This window comes from Elephantulus edwardii, unplaced genomic scaffold (assembly GCF_000299155.1).
Source record: "Elephantulus edwardii isolate Elephantulus edwardi_28Jun2011 unplaced genomic scaffold, EleEdw1.0 scaffold00064, whole genome shotgun sequence".
Taxonomy (NCBI): Eukaryota; Metazoa; Chordata; class Mammalia; order Macroscelidea; family Macroscelididae; genus Elephantulus; species Elephantulus edwardii.
This window is the reverse complement of record NW_006399814.1, coordinates 11,541,210-11,550,864: the sequence shown is the minus strand read 5'-3', so window position 1 is coordinate 11,550,864 and position 9,655 is coordinate 11,541,210. Positions and strand designations below refer to the sequence as shown.

The 9,655-nt window shown below is 46.1% G+C and overlaps 1 protein-coding gene and 1 pseudogene across 1 annotated transcript in view; one reads left to right on the top strand and one right to left on the bottom strand.

The window, feature by feature from the left end:
* Positions 1-1,362: 1,362 nt before the first annotated feature.
* LOC102867839 lies at positions 1,363-1,801 on the bottom strand (annotated as a pseudogene).
* A 7,237-nt stretch (positions 1,802-9,038) lies between these two features.
* Positions 9,039-9,655, top strand: part of LOC102848674 (pterin-4-alpha-carbinolamine dehydratase 2-like) — a 70,666-nt gene continuing 70,049 nt past the window's right edge. Inside the window, exon 1 of the mRNA XM_006888055.1 lies at positions 9,039-9,164. The gene's annotated coding sequence lies outside the window, so the exon portion shown is untranslated. The remainder of the gene's footprint in view (positions 9,165-9,655) is intronic.

Genomic DNA, 9,655 nt, shown 5'->3' with positions numbered 1-9,655 from the left:
CCACCAGATGCTCTGCCGGGGAAGGAGGGGCAATCTCCTCCTGTACCAGTCAGATCTGATTTGACGGTACACGCACACAAAAATAATAAAATAAAAAAAAAAAAAGAATTACACACTTTAGTCCAGCTGAAATAGCTCAGTTGGGAGAGCATTAGACTGAAGAATTATACATTTTTAAAAAGTGTATTTTATTGACTTATCCTTTGGAGGAAAATTAATCAGTGTGCTTCTTAAAGGTAATGATGGTGAAACTTCATCTCACATATTTTGCACGTTATTAGGAGACACTTGTTGTTATGTGCCATTGAGTCGCTTGTGACTCAGAGTGAGCCTATGTAGAAGAGCCCTAAATCTTGCTCTATTCTGTGCCAACCTCACTGTCTCTGATACACCTACTCCCATTACCCCCATCACTGAATCTGTCCATCTCATCACAGGTCTTCCTCTCCTGCGCTGTCCCTCCACCCTCCCAAGCATGATATCCCTCTCCAAGGACTGATCCCTCCTTGCAACATGTCCAAAGTATGTCAGACAAAGCTTCAGAATTCTTGCCTCCAAGGAGCAGCCTGGTTTAACCCTCTCCAGGATGAATCTGTTTTCTTAGCAGTCCATGGTATATTCAGTAGTCTTCTCCAGCACCACAGCTCAAAGGCATCAATTCTCCTTCTGTCCTCCCTAGTCATTGTCCAGCTTTCTGATGAATAGCACACAACTGGCAGTGGAAGAGAGGAAGCCCTCTAAGAAGAGGAATTAACAGTGACAGCAACAAAGGGTTTAAGCATGGCAGAGACATGAGGATGGCATAGGGTAGGGCAAGGTTTCCATCTGCTGTTCATGGGGTCTGTGAGTAGTAGATTCCACAACATCTAACAATCACCACCTATCTAAAAAAGAATCAGTTTTTGGAGTTCTCCAGACAGAGCAGAAGCTGACATACACCTCTTCTCTCCTAGTAGCCACCAATAAAAAATATTGGCACCAAACATCAAAGTCTTTACACATTTGTCTCTTGCTGAGACAGAAAAAGATACACTTTTAAAAAATAAATAAAGGCCCTAATATTATTATGCTAAAAAAATCAGATAAGGCCTCTCTCCTATTTCCTTTCAAAGAGGGAGGTTTGTCCATTTGGGAATGTAACTTTCTTTTTTTTAAATTTTTTTTTTCAGTCCTGTGTCTTTATTAAAGAGAGTTAAAGTAGACCAGACCTGGCAGCCAATGGAAGAGGCAGTGGCCAGGAAGGTGGGGTGAGGTCAGGCCTTAGGGATTCAAGAGCAGGCTGATGGCCTTGGAGAGGCCAAGGAGACGTCCTGGCAGCAGCTGAGGAGGTGTCTAAGGTTAAGCTTTCAGGCACTGAGGCTGTCAGCTGATTCTGCAGGGGCGTGCAGGCTGGGTCGGACTGGTGCGAGATCTTCTTGAAGACACTTCTGTCTTGTCTACCTGGATCATCCACTGGTCCTGATCCTGCTCATTGCCTTCCATGTCCACCTCATTGACCTCTCCATCATCAGGTGATTCATTGTAGTCATTCATCTCATCCATGTCCTGCATGTCCTCATCATCTTCTGAGTCTTCCTCACTATCTTCATCATCTTCTTCTTCTTCATCATCATAGTGCTCTGAGGCCGGCTTGCCAATAGGCACCGGGTTGTTGTCTTTTTCTGCAATGCTCTGGAGCCAAGCTTGATTGTTGTTTTTCCTGCTGTTGCAGTTCCGTCTCCTCCACACAGGGTCGATCCAGATTAAACCAGAGTGTCTCCGTCACACGGGGAAAGAGTGAGGGAAACAAAGTAGACATGGCTCCTAGACGCGCCCGTAGGCGGCAGCCCGCAGGGACCCGGAAGCACTTCTCTTTTTTAAATTTTTTAAAAACTATTTTATTATTTTGTGTGTGTGTGTGTGTGTGTGTGTGTGTACCATCAAATCGGATCTGACTGGTACAGGAGGAGATTGTCCCTCCTTCCCCAGCGAGGATCTGGTGGAGTCGAACTGTGCTCTTCTGGGATTGCAGTGCAGCTTCTTGCCACTAGGCCACCAGAGCTCCCCTGGGATGCAACTTTCTAATAAATCTGTCTTTTCTATTTAAAAAAATCAGAAGTATGCATACCTATACATGTGTGTATCTTTGGTGGTTTGAATCCTCCAGTGGCTCCTGGGTAGAAAGCTGGGCAGTTTCCACCATTATACCCTCTGGAAACCCCCCTGGAAGGTCAGCAGTGGACTGGTTCCCGAGTCATCACTGGATGGCAATGACTGAGAGTGCAGACCTAAAGCAAAGCTCTGGCAAAGTACTTTTTCCATGTTTGCCTGCTAACCTGAGGGTCAAGAGTGATTCCAACAGCAGCTCTGGGAGAAAAACTAGGCCTATTTCTATAAAATTACATTGTATGAGTTGTTACTGTTGTTAGGTGCCATCGAGTAGCAACTCATAGCAACCTCATGTATGACAGATCAGAACCCTGTGCCAACCTCACACTTCATGACACACAAGAGCCCGCTGCAGCAGTCACGGTGTCAATCCACCTAGCTGAGGGTCTTTCTTTTCTTCGCTGACCCTCCACCCTTCCCAACATCATGTCCTTTTCCAAGGAACAGCCCCTTCTAAAAACAAGCCCAATGTATATGAGGCAAAGCCTCATTGTTCTTGTCGCTAAAGAACACTCCAGCTGTACCTTCTCCAAGCCATATGTATTTGTTCCTTTGGCCGTCCATGGAATGTTCAGTGCTCTTCTTCAACACCACAGCTCAAGGCATCAATTCCTTTTCTGTCATCCTTATTCATCGTCCAGCTCTCAGACGAACTGCAAGTCCTATAAGAAAGTCTATGGGCTGAATCAGATGCACTTTAGTCCTCAAACTGACATCACTACTCCTCAATAATTTTGAGAGGACTCTAACTGCAGATTTTCCGAGTGCAATGCATCTCCTTATTTCCTGACTGCTGGAATCAAGGGTGTTAATTGTGGATCCAAGCAAGAGAATGCTTTTAACAGTTTCAATCTGTTTTCTTGACATTGAGATGGAATCCATACCGAAGGAGGCATTCCTTGATTTTCTGCACCAAGTGCTTCAAGTCCTCCTCACTTTCAGTAAGCACGGTTGTGTCATCTACATAATGCAGGCTATTGATGAGTCTCCCGCCTATCCTGGTGCCGTAGGTCCTCTTCAGAGTCCAGATTATAGGACAATTTGCTTAGCATACAGATTGAATAGATTTGGAGTGAGAATACAACCCTGACCCACTCCCTCCTCCATTTAAAACCATGCAGTGTTCCCCTGCTCTGTTGTTTATCCACTTTTGTGCTGATCCGGATGGTTTCTGATTTTTGGCATTTATAAATAAAAGTTTTCAGGGGTGGGGGAGATTTAAAGCCTATAAAATTTTGCCACTACTGGGAATTCACTATGGGTGGGTTTAGGTTTTTAAGAATTTGTACCTTTAGCAGTATCCTGAAAGATAACAGAAGAGGAAATCTGTCCACATGTGTTTCTGGAGTGCTCAAAGTGGGCTGAGCCTGTGCCAACATCTCAGAGAATGAAGAGCCAGTTTTTGAGACTACCTTATCCAGGTAAGTTTTGATAAGGAATCTGGCCCTAAGACTTGCAACCAAGTAATGACAGACACAGCATCAGTGTTGTATGGATGGACAGCTGGGGTTGGGGTTTCAGATCTGAACCATTGGCCACTGCGCCTACCCTGGCCATGCTGATCTCAGTTGAGTGATGGCCCTCAAACAGCCGCAGCGTCTCTATCCTGCAGGCGTCCCATGGCCAGGGCCAGCCAGCCAGTTCAGGTGGGGCAGGAGTCTGAACACCGAAGAGCAAGACGGGGTCAAGCCTCAATGTGTCAGAAAGCCCGCAGCACCTAGCCAGCAGCCTGGGTCCCCTGCACAGACAGGTCCAGCACCAAGCGGAAATGGAGCAGAGGAGGAACTGAAGGCACGCGGGGAAGCGGGTAGGCAGCCCGCGGGGCCTGCAGACAGCAGCGTGGCGACCCCAGGGCTGCCACCAAACTTGGCGGCCATTGAAGTTCCTGGGGCCTTCCCGGGCCTGGGCCGCGGCGGCGGGGCCGGGTCTGTGCGGGGCGGTCGGCTCAGGGCTGAGGGCTGCACGCACGTCCTCGGCCCCAGGCTGGTCCCGCAGCGACGCCGCCCGGGTGGGAGGCGCAGCGCGTGGCGCGGGGAGTGTGGCGCGGGCGCACAGGCAGCGCGCCGGGCACCCTCGGCGGCGGCAGCATGGCGGCGGCGCTGCGGGAGTGCCGTGGGACTCGGCACCTGTTCGCGGCGCTGCGGAGCCTGAGGCCGGGCCTCGCGGCCATGGTGAGTGCGGGCGCCGCGTGGCGGTGGAGGACCAGGCCCTCGCGGCGCCGCCTGAGAGGCTAGCGGGTCCGGGGGGCTCTCAGCGCTGCGCGGCTTTCGGGCTTGGACTCCACGCTTGAGGACCGGATTTCTGCCTCACGCGCCCGTCTCAGGGAAGGGTGCCCGGCATCTTCCAGTTTGTACATGATTTAAAAATTGCAGCATAACTTAGGAACTGACTAACCTTAAAGTAAAAAACGGGATCGAGTTTTGCTCAAAGAGGGGGAAAAAAGGAAGGCTGTAAAAAATATTCAGTGTTTACACTGCCCCTAATGTAACATAACGTGGTACATTCGGCCCTTTCGAATATACGCTCCTGAGAGCAGGATTGCCCCCTGCACCGTGCGCTTGTGTGTTGCCCGATATATTGAATTAACTTAAAATAGTTATTAATAAATAATAATTTTCTGGCACATTTTGAAAAAAGTCAAGGGACACTTTGTCGCTTGTTTAAAAAATAGTTTATGGTAAATTGATTTGAGAGAAAGTTTTAACATGCAGCATCACCTAGTGGAGAAATGTTGGAAGAGCGCATCATTTTGTTTTTTTTTAGTTGGATTAGTTTACAATCCCTTAATAGAAGAAATTGATCTCTGCTGAGCTAGTTCAAGTGAAGGGAGCTCTGGTGACCTAGAGGTATGAAGCTACGCTGCGATCCCAAAGTCTCTGGGTTCAAATCCACCATCTTCTCCGTGGGAGATGGCTAGGCAATCTCCCGTGCGATTTACTCCTTCTGAAAAATCCACTGAAGGATCATTTATGAGCCGGCTGGGACTCGATGGCACACAACAACAACAACATGGTTGAGCCTTTGTCTCAGAGATACTTTGAGCATGTTGTTAAAGGGGGGCTGTTTCTTGACAAAGGACATCATCCTTGAGAAGGTGGAAGGTTAGCGAAAGAGAGGAAGACCCTCAATGAGATGGATTGACATAGTGACTGCAGCAGTAGGATTAAGTGTGTCAGAGATGATGAGGATGGCACAGGACAGGACAGGGTTCAAATCTGTTGTTCAGAGGGCCACTATGAGTTGTAGTGGATGGCACACCACCACCACCACAACAACAACAACATATGGCTGAGGGAGAGAAACACTCTGTTTCCTGGCCAAGAAGGGAGAACACAAGCTGAGTGCTGACTGTCACTTTGGCATAGCTCAAGGCACATCTCTGCCCAAGATGTAAACTTATGCTCTCAGGACAGAATGAAGACACCGATTGGAGTGGCTGCCATGCGTCATGCTTTGCTGGCTGTCATCACTTTCAAGAGTTCTTTTTTATTATTAATTTTAATGAAAGTTTACAGAGACTTAGGGTTTCCATTCATTCATTGTTACACTTTCTTCCCTGCCCACCCCTTCCTCCCCAATTTTCTTTTCTTTTTGAAAAGTAAAAGTAAGCCCATCAACAAATGAATGGATAGAGAAGTTGTGGTATATTCGCACAATGGAATACTATGCTGCATTGAAAAACAAGGAATTCATTCAGTATTATGCAAAATGGGTGACCCTGGAGGACATTATGCTGAGTGAAATATCTCAGTCGCAAAAGGACAAATATTGCATGGTGGTGCCACTGCTGTAAAATGGGACTGATATCAGGGTGGGGGTAAGACTGAGAAAAACTGTATACTGCACTGGAACAGATGAGAGACTGAATAATTTAAAAGCGATGTATGATAGGGTATTATGGTTATTACAAGAGTCCACAATTAAAGTTGCATAGTGGAATGTACTTGGGGTGGTGGGAGGGGTGCTAGGGGATTGTGTACCAGGGAGGGAGTCTTACTTTTGAAAGAGAGGAGCGAACTGGGGGGCGGTGGGAGAGGGCTGGGCGGGTAGAGAAGTGCAGCAATGAATGAATGGAAAGCCAAATTCTCTGTAAACGTTCATTAAAATTATTATTAAAAAAAAGAAAAGAAAAGTAAAAGTAAAACTCTTTCATTGTTATACAATCCCTCCCCCAAGTCCACTCCACTATGCAGCCTTCGCTCTGGACTTCTGTCATGACAAAAATACCTAATAACATATCCCTTTTAAACAGTTTTCTTCCTCATCTGTTTTGATGCAGTGTACATTATTAAGCCCATCTTTCTCAGTCTACCCCCAACCCTGAGGTCAGTCCTGTTTTACAACAGTGACACCATGCAGTATTTGTCCTTTGGTGATTGAGATATTTCACTCAGCATAATGTCCTCCAGGGTCACGCATTTTGAATAACATTGCATGAGTTCCTTGTTTTTCAATGCAGCTTAAGTATTCCATTGTGTGAATACACCAGAGCTGCTCTATCCATTCATTTGTTGATGAGTCAAGAGTTCTTCAGCCTTTCTGAAAACTTAAACTGACAGCAATAGTAACATCACCCATTACTGAGCAGAGGACACTGGAATCCAGAGAGTGCTGAATATCCAAAGGAATAAGCAAGTCTGTCTTGAAAGTAGTTTGCGCATATTGTCAGGAGGGGCCAGTTCTTAGAAAAAAGATGTCATGCTGGGAAAAGTGGAGGGAGAGAGGAAGATCCTCCACAACAAAATGGATAGAAACACTGGTTTTAACAGTGGCTCGAGCATGGTGGAGATCCTGAGGGGGGCCCAGGAGACGGCACAGTTTTGGTCTGTTGCTCATAGGGTATCTTTGAGTCTTAGATGACTTGACAGCAACAAGTAACATCTTCAGGAGCTCAGATGGCCTAGTAGTTAAGTGCTTGGCTCCTAACCAAAAGGTGTGCAGTTTGAGCCTGCCATCTGCCCCACAGATGAGGCAGTCAGCTTCCATAAAGATTTCCATAAAGTCTTGGAGACTCAACGGGCTGTTTGACTCTGTCCTGTGAAGGCTGCTGAGTTGAACTTTTGCTTAACAGCAGTAAGTTCTTGTTTTAAGTGACGTCAACATTGTGTAGCTAAAAGTAACAAAGCTGGACCTTAAATCAAACTGAACCTGTTGCCTCCAAGTTGATTTGATTCATGACACCTCATGGGTAGATCTTTGCTCTGTAAGGTTTTCAGTGGTGAGTTTTTTGGAAATAGGTCGCTGAGACTTTTTTCTGAGGTTCTATTAGGTGGATGCTGGTAGCTAAGCGGCTTCTTGGTGAAGAGTCCAGCTAAGTCCTCCTCTGCCCCTTTATGGAAGCTCAGTGTATCTGGGTGATAATCTCTCACTGGATCCTACAGGAGTTCTCAAGTAGGAAGGCAGGAGCTCTTGGCTTGTATTTATGCTCTGGTGGTTTAGTGGGTAAGGCATTACACTGCCAGTCTAAAGGCAGGCAGTTCAAATCCAGCAGTACTTTACAAGAGAAAGATGAACAATCTCCTCCCGTGTGATTTACACGGGAAAACCCACTGGAGGTCAGGTATGGTCAGTTCTGATTCACTGAGGATAAGTTTTATGCTAGAATGAAGACCTACCTCTTTTGACTTTAGTGCGGTGTCCTTTTCTCTGTCCATAATGTTTAGAGATTTTTAGTTAAGTAAAAATAGGGTAGTAAGCATTGACCTGCTAAGTGCAGAATTCAGATTTGTGAAGGTCACCGTTGGGGTGAGTAGGAACAAGGCAGACAGTGCTCAGGAGGGCTTTAGACGGCGCAGTACCCTGGTCACACTGGAGGATTTGTCTTCTAGGGTACTTGAGTAAAGCGTTTTAGAAACTCGCCCTACCAAAGCAGGGGTTTTGAACTGGAGGGTCTAGGAAATCCCAGCAGTTATAGAAAATTCTGTGTAAATGTCCATTGGATTTTTTTTCCCCTCTGGGGAGGGTCTGTATCTGATTCTGGAAGAAAATAATGACCTTAAATGTTTAGGACCCATGTAAGTGAACAGTGGTGGCACTTAGATGGTGTGGAGCCATCCAAAGAGTGGTAGAGCAGGAGCTTGGAACCCTGAGTTCTAATCCTAGTCTTGCCATTTAGTTCGCAGGCTTTTCCCCCTGGTGGTTGTTATTATTTGCTTCACAAGGGCTGGAGTGCCACACTTGTGCAGAATGTCTGAGCTGGCCCAATGGTAGAGATCTTCCTCAGGTATATCTGTAATAAGCTATAGAAGCAGACATTATGGCGCTTGAGCAGCAGTAAAGATGAGAGACACAGCATACTGTGACAACAGATCATTTACACAGTTTCATTTATTTTTTTTTCTTTTGCTTGTCTTCTGAGAACTTTGTATTTTGAGAACAAAAGAACCCAAGATTGTTCAAATATGTGGCCCTTGATGTTTTTTTATGTCTGAAGAGGAACCATGGTGATACTGTAGTTAAATATTCAAGCCACCAGCTGCTCCAAGTAGAAAGATGTGATAGTCTGTTTCTGTAAAGAGCTACCCCCTTGGAAACCTTTTGGGTCAATTCTCGGTGGCCTGTGTTGTTGTTGTGTGCCGTGTGGTCGGAACTGACTCATGGCTGACCCTCCGGCGGGTTTTCAGAGGCAGTAAATCAAGCGGGAGGAAATTGTGTATCCTTCTTCCGTAGAGCAGATGGTGGACTCAAACCATGTGCCTTTGGGATTGCAGCCCAGCTTCTTATCACAAGGCCACCAGAGTTTCCTCTATCGGCTCTAGGGTCTTAAGCAGAGATCAGCTCAGTGGCAATGGGTGTGCATGAAGTAAAGAATTGTAAGTTTGTAAGCTTATTTGTGTTTAACCAAAGCATTATGTGTCCAGATATTAAATGTGTTCTTGTTCCAGTCAGCAGATGCCCACAGATTGACAGCGGAGGAGCGGAACCAAGCAATACTTGATCTTACTGCAGCTGGATGGGCGGAATTAAGCACAAGGAATGCCATCTACAAAGAGTTCTCATTCAAAAATTTTAATCAGGTAATTGTCATCAATTCTGGGTATTGCCATGTTCTGTTTTTGCTGCTTTCCACTGTTACTGTATCTGCTAGTACTGGTTGTCAGTGCCCTGGGGATTCTGCATGTGAATCTTCCCCTCCCTGAGAATCTAGCGATGGTGCCTTCATCATTGGACACAGTTGCTGCCACCCATCTGGCCATTCCTCAGCTCAGAAGGAGCTGGTTTGTATCATTTGGAAAATCTAATTTTAAAATGACTTTTGTTTTGATTTAGTGTTGTTTATTTAGGATGTTTAGTTTCTTCTGGAATTTGAAATAATAAAGAGATGAGCTCTTTGTGTTTAACTGTAAAGATGGTTGAGAAACGTACACCTGCCTGTCTGTCTCCCCTACTTTTCTGGGACGTTGCTATATTTTCTTTGTCCAGTAGTTGTATCTCTGTCTCTGGATCATCTCACAAGCTGCACTCTCCTCCCTGATCGGCCCATTTCCCCCGAGCCCAGTAGCCAGCC